General features: G+C 46.9%; 13 non-coding genes across 13 annotated transcripts; all 13 read right to left on the reverse strand.

Moving 5' to 3' along the window:
* Window positions 1-1,088: 1,088 nt before the first annotated feature.
* LOC142694656 (U2 spliceosomal RNA) lies at window positions 1,089-1,279 on the reverse strand. The gene has a single exon (XR_012862846.1). It is a non-coding gene; the product is annotated as a U2 spliceosomal RNA (small nuclear RNA).
* A 1,292-nt stretch (window positions 1,280-2,571) lies between these two features.
* On the reverse strand, window positions 2,572-2,762 carry LOC142694657 (U2 spliceosomal RNA). The gene has a single exon (XR_012862847.1). It is a non-coding gene; the product is annotated as a U2 spliceosomal RNA (small nuclear RNA).
* A 1,296-nt stretch (window positions 2,763-4,058) lies between these two features.
* On the reverse strand, window positions 4,059-4,249 carry LOC142694422 (U2 spliceosomal RNA). The gene has a single exon (XR_012862663.1). It is a non-coding gene; the product is annotated as a U2 spliceosomal RNA (small nuclear RNA).
* Window positions 4,250-5,533: 1,284 nt separating this feature from the next.
* LOC142694658 (U2 spliceosomal RNA) lies at window positions 5,534-5,724 on the reverse strand. Its single transcript, XR_012862848.1, has one exon. It is a non-coding gene; the product is annotated as a U2 spliceosomal RNA (small nuclear RNA).
* A 1,285-nt stretch (window positions 5,725-7,009) lies between these two features.
* Window positions 7,010-7,201, reverse strand: LOC142694416 (U2 spliceosomal RNA). Its single transcript, XR_012862658.1, has one exon. It is a non-coding gene; the product is annotated as a U2 spliceosomal RNA (small nuclear RNA).
* Window positions 7,202-14,897: 7,696 nt separating this feature from the next.
* On the reverse strand, window positions 14,898-15,088 carry LOC142694659 (U2 spliceosomal RNA). Its single transcript, XR_012862849.1, has one exon. It is a non-coding gene; the product is annotated as a U2 spliceosomal RNA (small nuclear RNA).
* Window positions 15,089-16,372: 1,284 nt separating this feature from the next.
* LOC142694660 (U2 spliceosomal RNA) lies at window positions 16,373-16,563 on the reverse strand. Its single transcript, XR_012862850.1, has one exon. It is a non-coding gene; the product is annotated as a U2 spliceosomal RNA (small nuclear RNA).
* A 1,264-nt stretch (window positions 16,564-17,827) lies between these two features.
* LOC142694661 (U2 spliceosomal RNA) lies at window positions 17,828-18,018 on the reverse strand. Its single transcript, XR_012862851.1, has one exon. It is a non-coding gene; the product is annotated as a U2 spliceosomal RNA (small nuclear RNA).
* Window positions 18,019-19,318: 1,300 nt separating this feature from the next.
* On the reverse strand, window positions 19,319-19,509 carry LOC142694941 (U2 spliceosomal RNA). Its single transcript, XR_012863104.1, has one exon. It is a non-coding gene; the product is annotated as a U2 spliceosomal RNA (small nuclear RNA).
* Window positions 19,510-20,809: 1,300 nt separating this feature from the next.
* Window positions 20,810-21,000, reverse strand: LOC142694664 (U2 spliceosomal RNA). Its single transcript, XR_012862853.1, has one exon. It is a non-coding gene; the product is annotated as a U2 spliceosomal RNA (small nuclear RNA).
* Window positions 21,001-22,308: 1,308 nt separating this feature from the next.
* LOC142694665 (U2 spliceosomal RNA) lies at window positions 22,309-22,499 on the reverse strand. The gene has a single exon (XR_012862854.1). It is a non-coding gene; the product is annotated as a U2 spliceosomal RNA (small nuclear RNA).
* A 1,302-nt stretch (window positions 22,500-23,801) lies between these two features.
* Window positions 23,802-23,992, reverse strand: LOC142694666 (U2 spliceosomal RNA). The gene has a single exon (XR_012862855.1). It is a non-coding gene; the product is annotated as a U2 spliceosomal RNA (small nuclear RNA).
* Window positions 23,993-25,282: 1,290 nt separating this feature from the next.
* Window positions 25,283-25,473, reverse strand: LOC142694397 (U2 spliceosomal RNA). The gene has a single exon (XR_012862640.1). It is a non-coding gene; the product is annotated as a U2 spliceosomal RNA (small nuclear RNA).
* Window positions 25,474-25,645: the final 172 nt, after the last annotated feature.

Raw genomic sequence — 25,645 nt, forward strand, 5'->3', positions numbered from 1 at the left:
AAGAGGAGGAATCTACATAAAAACGCCTTCCTGGCAACGCCCAAATGCCCTGCTGCCATGCAGATAAACACTGGCAGCGGCAGCAAGTGCATGCCCACAGCCACCCCTTGTTCCTTCACACCTTGTATCAGCTGTAATCCAGTCCAGTCCAGTGCTGCCTGCTGAGCAGCACTGACCAACACTGCCTGGGCCCAGGCTTTTATCTCTGAGGCCCCATTATGATGTCAGAAAGCTGGCTCTGGAATCCTGAGGGCTCCACTATGACACGTGCAAAGTTCCGTCTGAACTTTATATAAGACGGTGAGGCTCAGTCAGTCACTCAGTGTTGCCTGAGAGGGCAACACTGCAACAGCCGGCCGCCAGGCTGTCTTTTTTTTGCACAGCTAGTTGCCTCCAGGAGGCCACAAGAGGGAGACAAGGGACTGCAAAATGGAAAATAGGCATCCACCAACTTTACAGACAACTTCTCCTTGCTCCTACAACCTCCATCCTTGCACAGTTTGTTATTCTTCTAGGTAACATAGTAACAAATCCAAATTGCTGCTCTCTTTGTAGGCAAGCAAGGCTTTGTTGCAACTGCAATTCTTACTTCTTCTTGAAATGTAGGGACGACAGTACATTCCATCACATCCATCTAGTGTACACAGGTAGGTCCATTGTGGCGGGCAGGCGAGCGGGCGGGCTGCTTTATTGGCTGTTTGCTGTTCCCCTACTCCACTCCACTATTTGACTGTTGTGCTGCATCAATCAATCAATCAATCAATCAATCAATCAATCAATCAATCAATCAGTGGCTGGCTCAGGTGCAGCTCTTTAACTTACCTAAAAGGGAGGGCGGAGAGAAGACAAGGAAGGTGAATGAGGTGTTCCAATGTGAAATGCCGGAAACACAGAAACACAGACGACACACAACAAGAGGTGGCAATCTATTCATTAATTGCATTTAATCAATGAGCTCATTATCACTCATGCATTGTCCAACAGGTGTTGAAATAATGGGATTAAAAGGGGAGATCCCTTCAGAAAGACAGAAACAATAGCAAAGACAAAAAACACTTTTGGAATCTGCTTTTAGTCAACACATAAGGAAAGGGTGCACCGGTCCTGGAAATACTGCAATACCAGGTCAATGCGTGGAGTGGACAGAGCAAGCTCTATTTCCATCTCCCTGTTCTAAAAATCCATTTAATATATGGTCCCCAGATAGGGGACGTATCAGATATTAAACTGATAAGAACAGATACTACACTTGATCTTAGCCAAAAGGCCGAGAAGCGATAACCCGAACGGGCCGCGCGTTGCCCGAGCCTGCCCGATACTGCTGTTCAGCCCTTGCAGCGATTCAGCCTACTTCTAGGCAATTCCATGGGGCCCTGCAGGCTCACACACTCACAGCTACACGGGAGGTGAATAAAGGCCGGAGAGGAAGCCAGACAGGATTTGCTTCTTTTGCTTGCACCACAATGCAGTGCTGAAAGAGGAGGAATCTACATAAAAACGCCTTCCTGGCAACGCCCAAATGCCCTGCTGCCATGCAGATAAACACTGGCAGCGGCAGCAAGTGCATGCCCACAGCCACCCCTTGTTCCTTCACACCTTGTATCAGCTGTAATCCAGTCCAGTCCAGTGCTGCCTGCTGAGCAGCACTGACCAACACTGCCTGGGCCCAGGCTTTTATCTCTGAGGCCCCATTATGATGTCAGAAAGCTGGCTCTGGAATCCTGAGGGCTCCACTATGACACGTGCAAAGTTCCGTCTGAACTTTATATAAGACGGTGAGGCTCAGTCAGTCACTCAGTGTTGCCTGAGAGGGCAACACTGCAACAGCCGGCCGCCAGGCTGTCTTTTTTTTGCACAGCTAGTTGCCTCCAGGAGGCCACAAGAGGGAGACAAGGGACTGCAAAATGGAAAATAGGCATCCACCAACTTTACAGACAACTTCTCCTTGCTCCTACAACCTCCATCCTTGCACAGTTTGTTATTCTTCTAGGTAACATAGTAACAAATCCAAATTGCTGCTCTCTTTGTAGGCAAGCAAGGCTTTGTTGCAACTGCAATTCTTACTTCTTCTTGAAATGTAGGGACGACAGTACATTCCATCACATCCATCTAGTGTACACAGGTAGGTCCATTGTGGCGGGCAGGCGAGCGGGCGGGCTGCTTTATTGGCTGTTTGCTGTTCCCCTACTCCACTCCACTATTTGACTGTTGTGCTGCATCAATCAATCAATCAATCAATCAATCAATCAATCAATCAATCAATCAATCAATCAGTGGCTGGCTCAGGTGCAGCTCTTTAACTTACCTAAAAGGGAGGGCGGAGAGAAGACAAGGAAGGTGAATGAGGTGTTCCAATGTGAAATGCCGGAAACACAGAAACACAGACGACACACAACAAGAGGTGGCAATCTATTCATTAATTGCATTTAATCAATGAGCTCATTATCACTCATGCATTGTCCAACAGGTGTTGAAATAATGGGATTAAAAGGGGAGATCCCTTCAGAAAGACAGAAACAATAGCAAAGACAAAAAACACTTTTGGAATCTGCTTTTAGTCAACACATAAGGAAAGGGTGCACCGGTCCTGGAAATACTGCAATACCAGGTCAATGCGTGGAGTGGACAGAGCAAGCTCTATTTCCATCTCCCTGTTCTAAAAATCCATTTAATATATGGTCCCCAGATAGGGGACGTATCAGATATTAAACTGATAAGAACAGATACTACACTTGATCTTAGCCAAAAGGCCGAGAAGCGATAACCCGAACGGGCCGCGCGTTGCCCGAGCCTGCCCGATACTGCTGTTCAGCCCTTGCAGCGATTCAGCCTACTTCTAGGCAATTCCATGGGGCCCTGCAGGCTCACACACTCACAGCTACACGGGAGGTGAATAAAGGCCGGAGAGGAAGCCAGACAGGATTTGCTTCTTTTGCTTGCACCACAATGCAGTGCTGAAAGAGGAGGAATCTACATAAAAACGCCTTCCTGGCAACGCCCAAATGCCCTGCTGCCATGCAGATAAACACTGGCAGCGGCAGCAAGTGCATGCCCACAGCCACCCCTTGTTCCTTCACACCTTGTATCAGCTGTAATCCAGTCCAGTCCAGTGCTGCCTGCTGAGCAGCACTGACCAACACTGCCTGGGCCCAGGCTTTTATCTCTGAGGCCCCATTATGATGTCAGAAAGCTGGCTCTGGAATCCTGAGGGCTCCACTATGACACGTGCAAAGTTCCGTCTGAACTTTATATAAGACGGTGAGGCTCAGTCAGTCACTCAGTGTTGCCTGAGAGGGCAACACTGCAACAGCCGGCCGCCAGGCTGTCTTTTTTTTGCACAGCTAGTTGCCTCCAGGAGGCCACAAGAGGGAGACAAGAGACAAGGGACTGCAAAATGGAAAATAGGCATCCACCAACTTTACAGACAACTTCTCCTTGCTCCTACAACCTCCATCCTTGCACAGTTTGTTATTCTTCTAGGTAACATAGTAACAAATCCAAATTGCTGCTCTCTTTGTAGGCAAGCAAGGCTTTGTTGCAACTGCAATTCTTACTTCTTCTTGAAATGTAGGGACGACAGTACATTCCATCACATCCATCTAGTGTACACAGGTAGGTCCATTGTGGCGGGCAGGCGAGCGGGCGGGCTGCTTTATTGGCTGTTTGCTGTTCCCCTACTCCACTCCACTATTTGACTGTTGTGCTGCAATCAATCAATCAATCAATCAATCAATCAATCAATCAATCAATCAATCAATCAGTGGCTGGCTCAGGTGCAGCTCTTTAACTTACCTAAAAGGGAGGGCGGAGAGAAGACAAGGAAGGTGAATGAGGTGTTCCAATGTGAAATGCCGGAAACACAGAAACACAGACGACACACAACAAGAGGTGGCAATCTATTCATTAATTGCATTTAATCAATGAGCTCATTATCACTCATGCATTGTCCAACAGGTGTTGAAATAATGGGATTAAAAGGGGAGATCCCTTCAGAAAGACAGAAACAATAGCAAAGACAAAAAACACTTTTGGAATCTGCTTTTAGTCAACACATAAGGAAAGGGTGCACCGGTCCTGGAAATACTGCAATACCAGGTCAATGCGTGGAGTGGACAGAGCAAGCTCTATTTCCATCTCCCTGTTCTAAAAATCCATTTAATATATGGTCCCCAGATAGGGGACGTATCAGATATTAAACTGATAAGAACAGACACTACACTTGATCTTAGCCAAAAGGCCGAGAAGCGATAACCCGAACGGGCCGCGCGTTGCCCGAGCCTGCCCGATACTGCTGTTCAGCCCTTGCAGCGATTCAGCCTACTTCTAGGCAATTCCATGGGGCCCTGCAGGCTCACACACTCACAGCTACACGGGAGGTGAATAAAGGCCGGAGAGGAAGCCAGACAGGATTTGCTTCTTTTGCTTGCACCACAATGCAGTGCTGAAAGAGGAGGAATCTACATAAAAACGCCTTCCTGGCAACGCCCAAATGCCCTGCTGCCATGCAGATAAACACTGGCAGCGGCAGCAAGTGCATGCCCACAGCCACCCCTTGTTCCTTCACACCTTGTATCAGCTGTAATCCAGTCCAGTCCAGTGCTGCCTGCTGAGCAGCACTGACCAACACTGCCTGGGCCCAGGCTTTTATCTCTGAGGCCCCATTATGATGTCAGAAAGCTGGCTCTGGAATCCTGAGGGCTCCACTATGACACGTGCAAAGTTCCGTCTGAACTTTATATAAGACGGTGAGGCTCAGTCAGTCACTCAGTGTTGCCTGAGAGGGCAACACTGCAACAGCCGGCCGCCAGGCTGTCTTTTTTTTGCACAGCTAGTTGCCTCCAGGAGGCCACAAGAGGGAGACAAGGGACTGCAAAATGGAAAATAGGCATCCACCAACTTTACAGACAACTTCTCCTTGCTCCTACAACCTCCATCCTTGCACAGTTTGTTATTCTTCTAGGTAACATAGTAACAAATCCAAATTGCTGCTCTCTTTGTAGGCAAGCAAGGCTTTGTTGCAACTGCAATTCTTACTTCTTCTTGAAATGTAGGGACGACAGTACATTCCATCACATCCATCTAGTGTACACAGGTAGGTCCATTGTGGCGGGCAGGCGAGCGGGCGGGCTGCTTTATTGGCTGTTTGCTGTTCCCCTACTCCACTCCACTATTTGACTGTTGTGCTGCATCAATCAATCAATCAATCAATCAATCAATCAATCAATCAATCAATCAGTGGCTGGCTCAGGTGCAGCTCTTTAACTTACCTAAAAGGGAGGGCGGAGAGAAGACAAGGAAGGTGAATGAGGTGTTCCAATGTGAAATGCCGGAAACACAGAAACACAGACGACACACAACAAGAGGTGGCAATCTATTCATTAATTGCATTTAATCAATGAGCTCATTATCACTCATGCATTGTCCAACAGGTGTTGAAATAATGGGATTAAAAGGGGAGATCCCTTCAGAAAGACAGAAACAATAGCAAAGACAAAAAACACTTTTGGAATCTGCTTTTAGTCAACACATAAGGAAAGGGTGCACCGGTCCTGGAAATACTGCAATACCAGGTCAATGCGTGGAGTGGACAGAGCAAGCTCTATTTCCATCTCCCTGTTCTAAAAATCCATTTAATATATGGTCCCCAGATAGGGGACGTATCAGATATTAAACTGATAAGAACAGATACTACACTTGATCTTAGCCAAAAGGCCGAGAAGCGATAACCCGAACGGGCCGCGCGTTGCCCGAGCCTGCCCGATACTGCTGTTCAGCCCTTGCAGCGATTCAGCCTACTTCTAGGCAATTCCATGGGGCCCTGCAGGCTCACACACTCACAGCTACACGGGAGGTGAATAAAGGCCGGAGAGGAAGCCAGACAGGATTTGCTTCTTTTGCTTGCACCACAATGCAGTGCTGAAAGAGGAGGAATCTACATAAAAACGCCTTCCTGGCAACGCCCAAATGCCCTGCTGCCATGCAGATAAACACTGGCAGCGGCAGCAAGTGCATGCCCACAGCCACCCCTTGTTCCTTCACACCTTGTATCAGCTGTAATCCAGTCCAGTCCAGTGCTGCCTGCTGAGCAGCACTGACCAACACTGCCTGAGCCCAGGCTTTTATCTCTGAGGCCCCATTATGATGTCAGAAAGCTGGCTCTGGAATCCTGAGGGCTCCACTATGACACGTGCAAAGTTCCGTCTGAACTTTATATAAGACGGTGAGGCTCAGTCAGTCACTCAGTGTTGCCTGAGAGGGCAACACTGCAACAGCCGGCCGCCAGGCTGTCTTTTTTTTGCACAGCTAGTTGCCTCCAGGAGGCCACAAGAGGGAGACAAGGGACTGCAAAATGGAAAATAGGCATCCACCAACTTTACAGACAACTTCTCCTTGCTCCTACAACCTCCATCCTTGCACAGTTTGTTATTCTTCTAGGTAACATAGTAACAAATCCAAATTGCTGCTCTCTTTGTAGGCAAGCAAGGCTTTGTTGCAACTGCAATTCTTACTTCTTCTTGAAATGTAGGGACGACAGTACATTCCATCACATCCATCTAGTGTACACAGGTAGGTCCATTGTGGCGGGCAGGCGAGCGGGCGGGCTGCTTTATTGGCTGTTTGCTGTTCCCCTACTCCACTCCACTATTTGACTGTTGTGCTGCATCAATCAATCAATCAATCAATCAATCAATCAATCAATCAATCAATCAAGTGGCTGGCTCAGGTGCAGCTCTTTAACTTACCTAAAAGGGAGGGCGGAGAGAAGACAAGGAAGGTGAATGAGGTGTTCCAATGTGAAATGCCGGAAACACAGAAACACAGACGACACACAACAAGAGGTGGCAATCTATTCATTAATTGCATTTAATCAATGAGCTCATTATCACTCATGCATTGTCCAACAGGTGTTGAAATAATGGGATTAAAAGGGGAGATCCCTTCAGAAAGACAGAAACAATAGCAAAGACAAAAAACACTTTTGGAATCTGCTTTTAGTCAACACATAAGGAAAGGGTGCACCGGTCCTGGAAATACTGCAATACCAGGTCAATGCGTGGAGTGGACAGAGCAAGCTCTATTTCCATCTCCCTGTTCTAAAAAATCCATTTAATATATGGTCCCCAGATAGGGGACGTATCAGATATTAAACTGATAAGAACAGATACTACACTTGATCTTAGCCAAAAGGCCGAGAAGCGATAACCCGAACGGGCCGCGCGTTGCCCGAGCCTGCCCGATACTGCTGTTCAGCCCTTGCAGCGATTCAGCCTACTTCTAGGCAATTCCATGGGGCCCTGCAGGCTCACACACTCACAGCTACACGGGAGGTGAATAAAGGCCGGAGAGGAAGCCAGACAGGATTTGCTTCTTTTGCTTGTGTAATATGACTTTAAGGACAATAATTACTGACACCGGGATTATATTCGTTTTGTCTTTACTGAACATGCAGAAAATATGACAACAGTCAAAAACTTGAGCTCTAGGCAAAATATAACTGGTGCTCGGTAAACAATACAGTCTCTGCTTTTATCCGGCACTTCAATATAACACAGTCTCTTATAATCCGTAATGATTAAAATATGTTCTCTTTATCCGGTGCCTTAGGATAATAAAGTCTCTTAGCTTCCAGGTTTAGTGTAATGTGATCTTTGAGGTCCGGCAATGTAATACAATGCACTCTCTGATGATCCGGCAGTTAATGGCTCTATGTTACCTTATGCTCAAAATGGCGTCTTCAGCTTCTTGCTCTAAACACTCTCTTCTTAACTCAGCCGGATCTCCTTAACTTGGAACTCCAGTAAATGCGTGTCTGATACTTCACATTACTTATGCTCTGCTGCTGGCCAGAATGCTCTTTATCTTTTACAGTTATCTGAGTCACAATGTCTTCCTTACTTGCTACAGCTCTCTCAGTCCAGTCTCTGTCTCTTCCTGTCCAGCGCTTCTCAGACCTCTCTCCAGACACTTCCTCACTAGACCTCTCTTGAATATCACTCCACACACAAAACACTGTCGATGTACTAACCTCACAGCGCCCTCTAGTGGCCGGCCACAACCTCCCATTTCTCAATGCCATACAATCCTTTTGCTGGGTTACATCTTTTCCCCCAGGTTTATCAGTTGCCGTCCCGGCAACTTGCTGTGGCGTCACAAATCCTTCAAACCTAGAAGGAAGTCTTCCAAAATTGGATCGCTGAGAATGACGTACCTGTGACAACTCTTCTTCCACAGGAGTAACATTCTCTTCTTGTACTTCACTGGTACTTTCTTGTCTCTCTGGTACTTGAACCGGCGGACTCCACCAACCTTCATCTACGGGAACGGGTGTTGCAACAGGAGGATCTCTAGTGTTTGCTTCTGGTTCACGACTTATAAATGTGCAGGGTCTCAGCATATTTCTGTGTACGGTTTTCAAAGGGCCACTACTACCCTCCGGCTTGATCACAAATACAGGAATATATGGATTGGGCTGACGCACCACCTCATACGCCAAGGTTTCCCACTTCCATTGCAGCTTTCCTGCTCTTCTTGCACCCTGGTTTCGCACGATTACTCTATCACCCACTTGCAAAGGTAGTTCCTTCAATTTCTGATTTACTGTAAGATCATGAGGCCCCAGTCTCTGCGCCACTAAATTATACATTTCTTGTACCTTGCGTCGATGACCCCACATCCAGGTCTGCGGAATCCACTCTTCTTGTTCTTCCGGGATAGGCATCATTAAATTTAGGGGACATCGTCCATTTCTTCCGAACATTAACAGAAAAGGAGAATATCCAGTAGTGGCATGTACAGTGTTATTATAGATCCAGATTAATTCTGCAATGTAGTCAGGCCATCTCTCTTTTTTTTGTTTCTCCAGTGTTCGCAACAACTGCAATATGGTCCGATTCATCCTTTCACAGGCCCCGTTCCCCTGAGGGTGATACGGGGTCGTGCGGGTCTTTTTAATCTGGTACAATCTGCATAATTCTTCTATTACTCGCCCCTCAAAACAAGCTCCTTGATCAGAGTGAAGCTGTGAAGGACATCCATAGGGTAAGATGAAATGAGTCCACAATCCCTGTGCCGCAGATTCAGCCGTTTGATCTCTGGTAGGTACGGCCACTGTGAATTTGGTGAAGTGGTCTATCACAACCAATAAATATCTGTACCCTTGTAAAGACTCATCTACTGTCAAATAGTCCATCATGACCAACTGTAATGGATAATGCGTCTGTATATGCCCCACCGGAGCTTGTTGTTCAGCCGCTCTGGCCAGGGTGCAATTTCTACAGTTCTGACACACTTTCTGTGCCACTGCAAACAGCAAAGGATGATAGTAGAATTGTTGCAACCAACGGAAAGTCTTTTCAGGACCATAATGCCCCTTTTTCTCATGCATCCACTTAACCGTACTTTCTAACTCTCGCTCCGGCAACACAGCTTGCCAGACGGGTCCTTCCATGGTCGGTAGGAATACTCGGCGGTACAATATCCCTTGTTTTACTGCCAATCTATCTCGTTGGCGATATATTCTCTGTCCCACTCCAGACAATCGCAATCGCTCTCGTTGATTGGGTCGGTATCTCTCTAGCACCCATCTTCTTACAGTCCGAATTGGAATATCTTGCAACTGCTGTTTCTTCCATTCTTCAGCAGTCCATTGATCGATGGTTTCTCTTATGGGCTCCACAGTATGCACCGGAGCACTTTGAATATTCTCACCTGGCATCTGATCATGTACTTCATTGGCAAGGAAATTAGGAGTCTCTGTTTCCTCTAACTCCTCTTCAGTCAGTCCTTCAGGCAAATCTACTGGATTACGGGACAGGGCATCTGCATTCCCATTAGCTCGTCCTGGGCGGTACTTCACAGTAAATTTAAATTTGCTAAGTCGTGCTCGCCAACGTTGCTCCATAGCACCCAATTTGGCCGAGTCTAAATGAACCAATGGATTATTGTCAGTCCATAACACACACTCTGCGCCCAGCAAGATATCTGCAAATCGCTCGGTAACCGCCCATACGACTGCCAAAAGTTCCAACCGGAATGAGCTATAGTTGTCCGGATTCTTTTCCCCATCTCTCAGCGTCCGACTGGCATAAGCAATGACACGTTCCCGTCCATTCTGCACTTGAGAAAGAACAGCTCCTAATCCTTTTAAACTTCCATCGGTACACAAAACAAATGGTAGAGAGTAATCTGCATACGCCAAGACAGGAGCACCAGTTAGTCGTCTTTTTAACTCTTGGAAGGCTTGTTCAGCCTCTATTCCCCAAGTGATACTTCTCTTATGATCGACTCCCGGTTTGGTTCCATTCAGTAACACATATAGGGGAGCAGCCACCTTAGCAAAATTCTGTATGAACCGTCTGTAATATCCAATCAGTCCTAGGAAACTTCTAAGCTCTGTTACTGTCTTTGGTACCGGCCATTGTTGCACGGCTCGTACTTTGGCATCCATTGGTTGTACACCGTCTCTAGTAACCACGTGTCCCAGGTACTCAATTCTTTCTTTAAACAAGTGACATTTGCCCGGTTTTAGTTTTAGACCATGTTCTTCGATACGCGTAAGTACCACTTTCAATCTTTCCAAATGTTCTGTGAAAGTGGCTGAGAAGATAATGATGTCATCTAGGTAGATGAGCAAACATTCAAAGTTTAAATCTCCCAAACAAACTTCCATCAAGCGCTGAAATGTAGCTGGTGCATTGGTTAGACCGAACGGCATTCTCAAAAATTCGTATAACCCCATAGGGGTGATGAATGCAGTCTTTTCTCGATCTTCTTCTGCAACTGGTACTTGCCAGTACCCACTGGCCAAATCCAGGGTAGAGAAGTATTTGGCCTTACCCAAAGCCAGCAAAGAGTCTTCTATTCGTGGTAAAGGGTATGCATCTCTGACGGTGCAGGCATTCAATCGCCGGTAATCTACACAGAACCGCAAGCTTCCATCTTTCTTCTTTACTAATACTATGGGAGAAGCCCATGGACTTTTACTGGGTCGGATAACATGACTGTCTAGCATGCGTTTTAGCAACACTTTGGCTTCTTGATAAAAAGCGGGCGGAATGGTACGGTATCGTTCTCGTACCGGGTGAGCATTTCCCGTATGTATTTCATGTTCTAAAGTTGTTGTCAACCCAAAGTCTGCTTCATTCTTGGAAAAAGCCTTGGAGTGCTCTCCTAACACTCCCGCCACTTCATCTATTTGTCTGGTAGTCAAATCCGTTCCTTCTAAAGGTATTTGCTCCAGTAATCGCCTCCCAATGGTGTCATTAGCTTGAGTGGTGGCTCGACACACTGTAACCACAGCTACACTTTCACAAGGATAACTCACTTGCCAATCTGAACGGCTTTCCACCTGTTCCTCCCTCACCGGAAACACTTCAGCTACTAGTTCCCGGGGAAATAAGGTTACATTTTGTTTCGTGATATTAACCACTCGTAATAATACTTGTCCAGCCTGTACCTTGCATATCGACCGGGCCACGGCTACTCCTTCTTTCTGCAGAGCTGATTCAATTAACACAGTGGTGCCCTTTAACACTTTATTAGTACCCACTGGCAAGGGTAACAACATTTCATGGCCTGCTGGTACTTGTATACTTCGAGAGGCTGGTATCTTAACCAGTCCTACCCTTCCAGGCCAATTTAACAGTTCTCCATTAATGCGACAATGTTTTAAAGTGCGCTGTAAAGCCATTTGAGAAGGTCGTTGAGTGGGTATTTGTTTCCAGTATTTTGGGCCCAGCTCTTGTGACATTACTCCATCTAAGTCCCGCAATATATTCATTCCTAGAATCACGGGAATTTCAGAGTCCATAGCTTTTTCTACTATGATAACCCCCTTTTTGTTCAAATCACGATTCCATATTGAAATGTCCATTTGTATAACTCCCAGGATAGGGATAGGTAAACTATTAGCTGCCTTGAGTCTTATCCAAGTGTCACTCTTCTCACATAACAAGGAAGGGAAATAAGTTTCAAACACAACTTTATCCATAGTGGTCACTTGAGATCCAGTATCGATTAAACATGACAACTCAACGCCATTGAATTTTGCTACGACGACGGGACATTCCCCCACTATATCTGTAGCATCTAACGCAGGGCATGTATCCGTGGACTCCCCTGTAGTTTGCCCCTCAACTACAGGTCGTTCTAGTTTAAATTCCTGCGATTGCTCTGATAGTGAGAACGCATGCAATTTCTAGCAATGTGTCCTGCTCGGCCACAATTATAGCAGATGGTAGGGTCTGGAGCATTCCTACCTTGATTCCTCCTATCTGCAAACGACTGTCTCTCTTGTGAGTATCGAACTGGAGTTCCAGGGTCAGGCTTATTAGTAATAGCGGCTTTCAACTCTCTCATGGCACCTTCCAATGACTCCATCCTTGCCTCCATGTCGGGGTTCTTCTTGGTTACAATTTCTGCTTGCCTGACCACCGTATCAGTGCTGGCCGATTCCTCTTTTTCCAATGCGATAGCTTCCGTCAATAATTGATGAATCGTCATATCTGGTTCTTTCTTTAACTTTTCCTTCAGAGTTCTCCTTAACGGTGGATTCTTGAGACCTATTACAAACTGATCCCGCAATACTACGTGTACATTGGTAAAGGACCCGGCTGATTGTTCTTCTTTACGTTGCAACATTGCCATTATTTCCTGTAATCCATTTGCAAACTGCGCCAGTGTCTCTTCTTCTTTCTGCTGGCGGGCAAAGAATCGCTTCCTTATCATGCCTTCAGAGGACGTATCCCCATACACATCATCTAATAGCTGCCGAATTTGTTCGAAGGTTTGTCGGTGTCGTGCTGGCTGTAACAAAACGGTTTTCCTAGCTTCTCCTTCTAAGGTACTTAGCGCCAATTCTACTTTTAAATGTGGAGCGACATTACAGAGCCGTGCCGCTCCTTCCAGCCGTTCACTCCAATCTTCCAACAATAGATCAGATCCATTAAACTTTGGCAAATGATTTAAGAGGGCTCCCACCGGTATCATTGGATGGGTCACACTGGATGATAATGTTGTCTCGTCCATTGTATCTGCATCCATCCTTGCCGACTACGCCAAGTTGTAATATGACTTTAAGGACAATAATTACTGACACCGGGATTATATTCGTTTTGTCTTTACTGAACATGCAGAAAATATGACAACAGTCAAAAACTTGAGCTCTAGGCAAAATATAACTGGTGCTCGGTAAACAATACAGTCTCTGCTTTTATCCGGCACTTCAATATAACACAGTCTCTTATAATCCGTAATGATTAAAATATGTTCTCTTTATCCGGTGCCTTAGGATAATAAAGTCTCTTAGCTTCCAGGTTTAGTGTAATGTGATCTTTGAGGTCCGGCAATGTAATACAATGCACTCTCTGATGATCCGGCAGTTAATGGCTCTATGTTACCTTATGCTCAAAATGGCGTCTTCAGCTTCTTGCTCTAAACACTCTCTTCTTAACTCAGCCGGATCTCCTTAACTTGGAACTCCAGTAAATGCGTGTCTGATACTTCACATTACTTATGCTCTGCTGCTGGCCAGAATGCTCTTTATCTTTTACAGTTATCTGAGTCACAATGTCTTCCTTACTTGCTACAGCTCTCTCAGTCCAGTCTCTGTCTCTTCCTGTCCAGCGCTTCTCAGACCTCTCTCCAGACACTTCCTCACTAGACCTCTCTTGAATATCACTCCACACACAAAACACTGTCGATGTACTAACCTCACAGCGCCCTCTAGTGGCCGGCCACAACCTCCCATTTCTCAATGCCATACAATCCTTTTGCTGGGTTACACTTGCACCACAATGCAGTGCTGAAAGAGGAGGAATCTACATAAAAACGCCTTCCTGGCAACGCCCAAATGCCCTGCTGCCATGCAGATAAACACTGGCAGCGGCAGCAAGTGCATGCCCACAGCCACCCCTTGTTCCTTCACACCTTGTATCAGCTGTAATCCAGTCCAGTCCAGTGCTGCCTGCTGAGCAGCACTGACCAACACTGCCTGGGCCCAGGCTTTTATCTCTGAGGCCCCATTATGATGTCAGAAAGCTGGCTCTGGAATCCTGAGGGCTCCACTATGACACGTGCAAAGTTCCGTCTGAACTTTATATAAGACGGTGAGGCTCAGTCAGTCACTCAGTGTTGCCTGAGAGGGCAACACTGCAACAGCCGGCCGCCAGGCTGTCTTTTTTTTGCACAGCTAGTTGCCTCCAGGAGGCCACAAGAGGGAGACAAGGGACTGCAAAATGAAAAATAGGCATCCACCAACTTTACAGACAACTTCTCCTTGCTCCTACAACCTCCATCCTTGCACAGTTTGTTATTCTTCTAGGTAACATAGTAACAAATCCAAATTGCTGCTCTCTTTGTAGGCAAGCAAGGCTTTGTTGCAACTGCAATTCTTACTTCTTCTTGAAATGTAGGGACGACAGTACATTCCATCACATCCATCTAGTGTACACAGGTAGGTCCATTGTGGCGGGCAGGCGAGCGGGCGGGCTGCTTTATTGGCTGTTTGCTGTTCCCCTACTCCACTCCACTATTTGACTGTTGTGCTGCATCAATCAATCAATCAATCAATCAATCAATCAATCAATCAATCAATCAATCAGTGGCTGGCTCAGGTGCAGCTCTTTAACTTACCTAAAAGGGAGGGCGGAGAGAAGACAAGGAAGGTGAATGAGGTGTTCCAATGTGAAATGCCGGAAACACAGAAACACAGACGACACACAACAAGAGGTGGCAATCTATTCATTAATTGCATTTAATCAATGAGCTCATTATCACTCATGCATTGTCCAACAGGTGTTGAAATAATGGGATTAAAAGGGGAGATCCCTTCAGAAAGACAGAAACAATAGCAAAGACAAAAAACACTTTTGGAATCTGCTTTTAGTCAACACATAAGGAAAGGGTGCACCGGTCCTGGAAATACTGCAATACCAGGTCAATGCGTGGAGTGGACAGAGCAAGCTCTATTTCCATCTCCCTGTTCTAAAAATCCATTTAATATATGGTCCCCAGATAGGGGACGTATCAGATATTAAACTGATAAGAACAGATACTACACTTGATCTTAGCCAAAAGGCCGAGAAGCGATAACCCGAACGGGCCGCGCGTTGCCCGAGCCTGCCCGATACTGCTGTTCAGCCCTTGCAGCGATTCAGCCTACTTCTAGGCAATTCCATGGGGCCCTGCAGGCTCACACACTCACAGCTACACGGGAGGTGAATAAAGGCCGGAGAGGAAGCCAGACAGGATTTGCTTCTTTTGCTTGCACCACAATGCAGTGCTGAAAGAGGAGGAATCTACATAAAAACGCCTTCCTGGCAACGCCCAAATGCCCTGCTGCCATGCAGATAAACACTGGCAGCGGCAGCAAGTGCATGCCCACAGCCACCCCTTGTTCCTTCACACCTTGTATCAGCTGTAATCCAGTCCAGTCCAGTGCTGCCTGCTGAGCAGCACTGACCAACACTGCCTGGGCCCAGGCTTTTATCTCTGAGGCCCCATTATGATGTCAGAAAGCTGGCTCTGGAATCCTGAGGGCTCCACTATGACACGTGCAAAGTTCCGTCTGAACTTTATATAAGACGGTGAGGCTCAGTCAGTCACTCAGTGTTGCCTGAGAGGGCAACACTGCAACAGCCGGCCGCCAGGCTGTCTTTTTTTTGCACAGCTAGTTGCCTCCAGGAGGCCACAAGAGGGAGACAAGGGACTGCAAAATGGAAAATAGGCATCCACCAACTTTACAGACAACTTCTCCTTGCTCGTACAACCTCCATCCTTGCACAGTTTGTTATTCTTCTAGGTAACATAGTAACAAATCCAAATTGCTGCTCTCTTTGTAGGCAAGCAAGGCTTTGTTGCAACTGCAATTCTTACTTCTTCTTGAAATGTAGGGACGACAGTACATTCCATCACATCCATCTAGTGTACACAGGTAGGTCCATTGTGGCGGGCAGGCGAGCGGGCGGGCTGCTTTATTGGCTGTTTGCTGTTCCCCTACTCCACTCCACTATTTGACTGTTGTGCTGCATCAATCAATCAATCAATCAATCAATCAATCAATCAATCAATCAATCAGTGGCTGGCTCAGGTGCAGCTCTTTAACTTACCTAAAAGGGAGGGCGGAGAGAAGACAAGGAAGGTGAATGAGGTGTTCCAATGTGAAATGCCGGAAACACAGAAACACAGACGACACACAACAAGAGGTGGCAATCTATTCATTAATTGCATTTAATCAATGAGCTCATTATCACTCATGCATTGTCCAACAGGTGTTGAAATAATGGGATTAAAAGGGGAGATCCCTTCAGAAAGACAGAAACAATAGCAAAGACAAAAAACACTTTTGGAATCTGCTTTTAGTCAACACATAAGGAAAGGGTGCACCGGTCCTGGAAATACTGCAATACCAGGTCAATGCGTGGAGTGGACAGAGCAAGCTCTATTTCCATCTCCCTGTTCTAAAAATCCATTTAATATATGGTCCCCAGATAGGGGACGTATCAGATATTAAACTGATAAGAACAGATACTACACTTGATCTTAGCCAAAAGGCCGAGAAGCGATAACCCGAACGGGCCGCGCGTTGCCCGAGCCTGCCCGATACTGCTGTTCAGCCCTTGCAGCGATTCAGCCTACTTCTAGGCAATTCCATGGGGCCCTGCAGGCTCACACACTCACAGCTACACGGGAGGTGAATAAAGGCCGGAGAGGAAGCCAGACAGGATTTGCTTCTTTTGCTTGCACCACAATGCAGTGCTGAAAGAGGAGGAATCTACATAAAAACGCCTTCCTGGCAACGCCCAAATGCCCTGCTGCCATGCAGATAAACACTGGCAGCGGCAGCAAGTGCATGCCCACAGCCACCCCTTGTTCCTTCACACCTTGTATCAGCTGTAATCCAGTCCAGTCCAGTGCTGCCTGCTGAGCAGCACTGACCAACACTGCCTGGGCCCAGGCTTTTATCTCTGAGGCCCCATTATGATGTCAGAAAGCTGGCTCTGGAATCCTGAGGGCTCCACTATGACACGTGCAAAGTTCCGTCTGAACTTTATATAAGACGGTGAGGCTCAGTCAGTCACTCAGTGTTGCCTGAGAGGGCAACACTGCAACAGCCGGCCGCCAGGCTGTCTTTTTTTTGCACAGCTAGTTGCCTCCAGGAGGCCACAAGAGGGAGACAAGGGACTGCAAAATGGAAAATAGGCATCCACCAACTTTACAGACAACTTCTCCTTGCTCCTACAACCTCCATCCTTGCACAGTTTGTTATTCTTCTAGGTAACATAGTAACAAATCCAAATTGCTGCTCTCTTTGTAGGCAAGCAAGGCTTTGTTGCAACTGCAATTCTTACTTCTTCTTGAAATGTAGGGACGACAGTACATTCCATCACATCCATCTAGTGTACACAGGTAGGTCCATTGTGGCGGGCAGGCGAGCGGGCGGGCTGCTTTATTGGCTGTTTGCTGTTCCCCTACTCCACTCCACTATTTGACTGTTGTGCTGCATCAATCAATCAATCAATCAATCAATCAGTGGCTGGCTCAGGTGCAGCTCTTTAACTTACCTAAAAGGGAGGGCGGAGAGAAGACAAGGAAGGTGAATGAGGTGTTCCAATGTGAAATGCCGGAAACACAGAAACACAGACGACACACAACAAGAGGTGGCAATCTATTCATTAATTGCATTTAATCAATGAGCTCATTATCACTCATGCATTGTCCAACAGGTGTTGAAATAATGGGATTAAAAGGGGAGATCCCTTCAGAAAGACAGAAACAATAGCAAAGACAAAAAACACTTTTGGAATCTGCTTTTAGTCAACACATAAGGAAAGGGTGCACCGGTCCTGGAAATACTGCAATACCAGGTCAATGCGTGGAGTGGACAGAGCAAGCTCTATTTCCATCTCCCTGTTCTAAAAATCCATTTAATATATGGTCCCCAGATAGGGGACGTATCAGATATTAAACTGATAAGAACAGATACTACACTTGATCTTAGCCAAAAGGCCGAGAAGCGATAACCCGAACGGGCCGCGCGTTGCCCGAGCCTGCCCGATACTGCTGTTCAGCCCTTGCAGCGATTCAGCCTACTTCTAGGCAATTCCATGGGGCCCTGCAGGCTCACACACTCACAGCTACACGGGAGGTGAATAAAGGCCGGAGAGGAAGCCAGACAGGATTTGCTTCTTTTGCTTGCACCACAATGCAGTGCTGAAAGAGGAGGAATCTACATAAAAACGCCTTCCTGGCAACGCCCAAATGCCCTGCTGCCATGCAGATAAACACTGGCAGCGGCAGCAAGTGCATGCCCACAGCCACCCCTTGTTCCTTCACACCTTGTATCAGCTGTAATCCAGTCCAGTCCAGTGCTGCCTGCTGAGCAGCACTGACCAACACTGCCTGGGCCCAGGCTTTTATCTCTGAGGCCCCATTATGATGTCAGAAAGCTGGCTCTGGAATCCTGAGGGCTCCACTATGACACGTGCAAAGTTCCGTCTGAACTTTATATAAGACGGTGAGGCTCAGTCAGTCACTCAGTGTTGCCTGAGAGGGCAACACTGCAACAGCCGGCCGCCAGGCTGTCTTTTTTTTGCACAGCTAGTTGCCTCCAGGAGGCCACAAGAGGGAGACAAGGGACTGCAAAATGGAAAATAGGCATCCACCAACTTTACAGACAACTTCTCCTTGCTCCTACAACCTCCATCCTTGCACAGTTTGTTATTCTTCTAGGTAACATAGTAACAAATCCAAATTGCTGCTCTCTTTGTAGGCAAGCAAGGCTTTGTTGCAACTGCAATTCTTACTTCTTCTTGAAATGTAGGGACGACAGTACATTCCATCACATCCATCTAGTGTACACAGGTAGGTCCATTGTGGCGGGCAGGCGAGCGGGCGGGCTGCTTTATTGGCTGTTTGCTGTTCCCCTACTCCACTCCACTATTTGACTGTTGTGCTGCATCAATCAATCAATCAATCAATCAATCAATCAATCAATCAATCAATCAATCAATCAATCAATCAGTGGCTGGCTCAGGTGCAGCTCTTTAACTTACCTAAAAGGGAGGGCGGAGAGAAGACAAGGAAGGTGAATGAGGTGTTCCAATGTGAAATGCCGGAAACACAGAAACACAGACGACACACAACAAGAGGTGGCAATCTATTCATTAATTGCATTTAATCAATGAGCTCATTATCACTCATGCATTGTCCAACAGGTGTTGAAATAATGGGATTAAAAGGGGAGATCCCTTCAGAAAGACAGAAACAATAGCAAAGACAAAAAACACTTTTGGAATCTGCTTTTAGTCAACACATAAGGAAAGGGTGCACCGGGCCTGGAAATACTGCAATACCAGGTCAATGCGTGGAGTGGACAGAGCAAGCTCTATTTCCATCTCCCTGTTCTAAAAATCCATTTAATATATGGTCCCCAGATAGGGGACGTATCAGATATTAAACTGATAAGAACAGATACTACACTTGATCTTAGCCAAAAGGCCGAGAAGCGATAACCCGAACGGGCCACGCGTTGCCCGAGCCTGCCCGATACTGCTGTTCAGCCCTTGCAGCGATTCAGCCTACTTCTAGGCAATTCCATGGGGCCCTGCAGGCTCACACACTCACAGCTACACGGGAGGTGAATAAAGGCCGGAGAGGAAGCCAGACAGGATTTGCTTCTTTTGCTTGCACCACAATGCAGTGCTGAAAGAGGAGGAATCTACATAAAAACGCCTTCCTGGCAACGCCCAAATGCCCTGCTGCCATGCAGATAAACACTGGCAGCGGCAGCAAGTGCATGCCCACAGCCACCCCTTGTTCCTTCACACCTTGTATCAGCTGTAATCCAGTCCAGTCCAGTGCTGCCTGCTGAGCAGCACTGACCAACACTGCCTGGGCCCAGGCTTTTATCTCTGAGGCCCCATTATGATGTCAGAAAGCTGGCTCTGGAATCCTGAGGGCTCCACTATGACACGTGCAAAGTTCCGTCTGAACTTTATATAAGACGGTGAGGCTCAGTCAGTCACTCAGTGTTGCCTGAGAGGGCAACACTGCAACAGCCGGCCGCCAGGCTGTCTTTTTTTTGCACAGCTAGTTGCCTCCAGGAGGCCACAAGAGGGAGACAAGGGACTGCAAAATGGAAAATAGGCATCCACCAACTTTACAGACAACTTCTCCTTGCTCCTACAACCTCCATCCTTGCACAGTTTGTTATTCTTCTAGGTAACATAGTAACAAATCCAAATTGCTGCTCTCTTTGTAGGCAAGCAAGGCTTTGTTGCAACTGCAATTCTTACTTCTTCTTGAAATGTAGGGACGACAGTACATTCCATCACATCCATCTAGTGTACACAGGTAGGTCCATTGTGGCGGGCAGGCGAGCGGGCGGGCTGCTTTATTGGCTGTTTGCTGTTCCCCTACTCCACTCCACTATTTGACTGTTGTGCTGCATCAATCAATCAATCAATCAATCAATCAATCAATCAATCAATCAATCAATCAATCAATCAATCAGTGGCTGGCTCAGGTGCAGCTCTTTAACTTACCTAAAAGGGAGGGCGGAGAGAAGACAAGGAAGGTGAATGAGGTGTTCCAATGTGAAATGCCGGAAACACAGAAACACAGACGACACACAACAAGAGGTGGCAATCTATTCATTAATTGCATTTAATCAATGAGCTCATTATCACTCATGCATTGTCCAACAGGTGTTGAAATAATGGGATTAAAAGGGGAGATCCCTTCAGAAAGACAGAAACAATAGCAAAGACAAAAAACACTTTTGGAATCTGCTTTTAGTCAACACATAAGGAAAGGGTGCACCGGTCCTGGAAATACTGCAATACCAGGTCAATGCGTGGAGTGGACAGAGCAAGCTCTATTTCCATCTCCCTGTTCTAAAAATCCATTTAATATATGGTCCCCAGATAGGGGACGTATCAGATATTAAACTGATAAGAACAGATACTACACTTGATCTTAGCCAAAAGGCCGAGAAGCGATAACCCGAACGGGCCGCGCGTTGCCCGAGCCTGCCCGATACTGCTGTTCAGCCCTTGCAGCGATTCAGCCTACTTCTAGGCAATTCCATGGGGCCCTGCAGGCTCACACACTCACAGCTACACGGGAGGTGAATAAAGGCCGGAGAGGAAGCCAGACAGGATTTGCTTCTTTTGCTTGCACCACAATGCAGTGCTGAAAGAGGAGGAATCTACATAAAAACGCCTTCCTGGCAACGCCCAAATGCCCTGCTGCCATGCAGATAAACACTGGCAGCGGCAGCAAGTGCATGCCCACAGCCACCCCTTGTTCCTTCACACCTTGTATCAGCTGTAATCCAGTCCAGTCCAGTGCTGCCTGCTGAGCAGCACTGACCAACACTGCCTGGGCCCAGGCTTTTATCTCTGAGGCCCCATTATGATGTCAGAAAGCTGGCTCTGGAATCCTGAGGGCTCCACTATGACACGTGCAAAGTTCCGTCTGAACTTTATATAAGACGGTGAGGCTCAGTCAGTCACTCAGTGTTGCCTGAGAGGGCAACACTGCAACAGCCGGCCGCCAGGCTGTCTTTTTTTTGCACAGCTAGTTGCCTCCAGGAGGCCACAAGAGGGAGACAAGGGACTGCAAAATGGAAAATAGGCATCCACCAACTTTACAGACAACTTCTCCTTGCTCCTACAACCTCCATCCTTGCACAGTTTGTTATTCTTCTAGGTAACATAGTAACAAATCCAAATTGCTGCTCTCTTTGTAGGCAAGCAAGGCTTTGTTGCAACTGCAATTCTTACTTCTTCTTGAAATGTAGGGACGACAGTACATTCCATCACATCCATCTAGTGTACACAGGTAGGTCCATTGTGGCGGGCAGGCGAGCGGGCGGGCTGCTTTATTGGCTGTTTGCTGTTCCCCTACTCCACTCCACTATTTGACTGTTGTGCTGCATCAATCAATCAATCAATCAATCAATCAATCAATCAATCAATCAATCAATCAATCAATCAATCAATCAATCAGTGGCTGGCTCAGGTGCAGCTCTTTAACTTACCTAAAAGGGAGGGCGGAGAGAAGACAAGGAAGGTGAATGAGGTGTTCCAATGTGAAATGCCGGAAACACAGAAACACAGACGACACACAACAAGAGGTGGCAATCTATTCATTAATTGCATTTAATCAATGAGCTCATTATCACTCATGCATTGTCCAACAGGTGTTGAAATAATGGGATTAAAAGGGGAGATCCCTTCAGAAAGACAGAAACAATAGCAAAGACAAAAAACACTTTTGGAATCTGCTTTTAGTCAACACATAAGGAAAGGGTGCACCGGTCCTGGAAATACTGCAATACCAGGTCAATGCGTGGAGTGGACAGAGCAAGCTCTATTTCCATCTCCCTGTTCTAAAAATCCATTTAATATATGGTCCCCAGATAGGGGACGTATCAGATATTAAACTGATAAGAACAGATACTACACTTGATCTTAGCCAAAAGGCCGAGAAGCGATAACCCGAACGGGCCGCGCGTTGCCCGAGCCTGCCCGATACTGCTGTTCAGCCCTTGCAGCGATTCAGCCTACTTCTAGGCAATTCCATGGGGCCCTGCAGGCTCACACACTCACAGCTACACGGGAGGTGAATAAAGGCCGGAGAGGAAGCCAGACAGGATTTGCTTCTTTTGCTTGCACCACAATGCAGTGCTGAAAGAGGAGGAATCTACATAAAAACGCCTTCCTGGCAACGCCCAAATGCCCTGCTGCCATGCAGATAAACACTGGCAGCGGCAGCAAGTGCATGCCCACAGCCACCCCTTGTTCCTTCACACCTTGTATCAGCTGTAATCCAGTCCAGTCCAGTGCTGCCTGCTGAGCAGCACTGACCAACACTGCCTGGGCCCAGGCTTTTATCTCTGAGGCCCCATTATGATGTCAGAAAGCTGGCTCTGGAATCCTGAGGGCTCCACTATGACACGTGCAAAGTTCCGTCTGAACTTTATATAAGACGGTGAGGCTCAGTCAGTCACTCAGTGTTGCCTGAGAGGGCAACACTGCAACAGCCGGCCGCCAGGCTGTCTTTTTTTTGCACAGCTAGTTGCCTCCAGGAGGCCACAAGAGGGAGACAAGGGACTGCAAAATGGAAAATAGGCATCCACCAACTTTACAGACAACTTCTCCTTGCTCCTACAACCTCCATCCTTGCACAGTTTGTTATTCTTGTAGGTAACATAGTAACAAATCCAAATTGCTGCTCTCTTTGTAGGCAAGCAAGGCTTTGTTGCAACTGCAATTCTTACTTCTTCTTGAAATGTAGGGACGACAGTACATTCCATCACATCCATCTAGTGTACACAGGTAGGTCCATTGTGGCGGGCAGGCGAGCGGGCGGGCTGCTTTATTGGCTGTTTGCTGTTCCCCTACTCCACTCCACTATTTGACTGTTGTGCTGCATCAATCAATCAATCAATCAATCAATCAATCAATCAATCAATCAATCAATCAATCAATCAATCAATCAGTGGCTGGCTCAGGTGCAGCTCTTTAATACCTAAAAGGGAGGGCGGAGAGAAGACAAGGAAGGTGAATGAGGTGTTCCAATGTGAAATGCCGGAAACACAGAAACACAGACGACACACAACAAGAGGTGGCAATCTATTCATTAATTGCATTTAATCAATGAGCTCATTATCACTCATGCATTGTCCAACAGGTGTTGAAATAATGGGATTAAAAGGGGAGATCCCTTCAGAAAGACAGAAACAATAGCAAAGACAAAAAACACTTTTGGAATCTGCTTTTAGTCAACACATAAGGAAAGGGTGCACCGGTCCTGGAAATACTGCAATACCAGGTCAATGCGTGGAGTGGACAGAGCAAGCTCTATTTCCATCTCCCTGTTCTAAAAATCCATTTAATATATGGTCCCCAGATAGGGGACGTATCAGATATTAAACTGATAAGAACAGATACTACACTTGATCTTAGCCAAAAGGCCGAGAAGCGATAACCCGAACGGGCCGCGCGTTGCCCGAGCCTGCCCGATACTGCTGTTCAGCCCTTGCAGCGATTCAGCCTACTTCTAGGCAATTCCATGGGGCCCTGCAGGCTCACACACTCACAGCTACACGGGAGGTGAATAAAGGCCGGAGAGGAAGCCAGACAGGATTTGCTTCTTTTGCTTGCACCACAATGCAGTGCTGAAAGAGGAGGAATCTACATAAAAACGCCTTCCTGGCAACGCCCAAATGCCCTGCTGCCATGCAGATAAACACTGGCAGCGGCAGCAAGTGCATGCCCACAGCCACCCCTTGTTCCTTCACACCTTGTATCAGCTGTAATCCAGTCCAGTCCAGTGCTGCCTGCTGAGCAGCACTGACCAACACTGCCTGGGCCCAGGCTTTTATCTCTGAGGCCCCATTATGATGTCAGAAAGCTGGCTCTGGAATCCTGAGGGCTCCACTATGACACGTGCAAAGTTCCGTCTGAACTTTATATAAGACGGTGAGGCTCAGTCAGTCACTCAGTGTTGCCTGAGAGGGCAACACTGCAACAGCCGGCCGCCAGGCTGTCTTTTTTTTGCACAGCTAGTTGCCTCCAGGAGGCCACAAGAGGGAGACAAGGGACTGCAAAATGGAAAATAGGCATCCACCAACTTTACAGACAACTTCTCCTTGCTCCTACAACCTCCATCCTTGCACAGTTTGTTATTCTTCTAGGTAACATAGTAACAAATCCAAATTGCTGCTCTCTTTGTAGGCAAGCAAGGCTTTGTTGCAACTGCAATTCTTACTTCTTCTTGAAATGTAGGGACGACAGTACATTCCATCACATCCATCTAGTGTACACAGGTAGGTCCATTGTGGCGGGCAGGCGAGCGGGCGGGCTGCTTTATTGGCTGTTTGCTGTTCCCCTACTCCACTCCACTATTTGACTGTTGTGCTGCATCAATCAATCAATCAATCAATCAATCAATCAATCAATCAATCAATCAATCAGTGGCTGGCTCAGGTGCAGCTCTTTAACTTACCTAAAAGGGAGGGCGGAGAGAAGACAAGGAAGGTGAATGAGGTGTTCCAATGTGAAATGCCGGAAACACAGAAACACAGACGACACACAACAAGAGGTGGCAATCTATTCATTAATTGCATTTAATCAATGAGCTCATTATCACTCATGCATTGTCCAACAGGTGTTGAAATAATGGGATTAAAAGGGGAGATCCCTTCAGAAAGACAGAAACAATAGCAAAGACAAAAAACACTTTTGGAATCTGCTTTTAGTCAACACATAAGGAAAGGGTGTGCACCGGTCCTGGAAATACTGCAATACCAGGTCAATGCGTGGAGTGGACAGAGCAAGCTCTATTTCCATCTCCCTGTTCTAAAAATCCATTTAATATATGGTCCCCAGATAGGGGACGTATCAGATATTAAACTGATAAGAACAGATACTACACTTGATCTTAGCCAAAAGGCCGAGAAGCGATAACCCGAACGGGCCGCGCGTTGCCCGAGCCTGCCCGATACTGCTGTTCAGCCCTTGCAGCGATTCAGCCTACTTCTAGGCAATTCCATGGGGCCCTGCAGGCTCACACACTCACAGCTACACGGGAGGTGAATAAAGGCCGGAGAGGAAGCCAGACAGGATTTGCTTCTTTT

The sequence above is a fragment of the Rhinoderma darwinii genome (assembly GCF_050947455.1).
Source record: "Rhinoderma darwinii isolate aRhiDar2 chromosome 5 unlocalized genomic scaffold, aRhiDar2.hap1 SUPER_5_unloc_46, whole genome shotgun sequence".
Taxonomy (NCBI): Eukaryota; Metazoa; Chordata; class Amphibia; order Anura; family Rhinodermatidae; genus Rhinoderma; species Rhinoderma darwinii.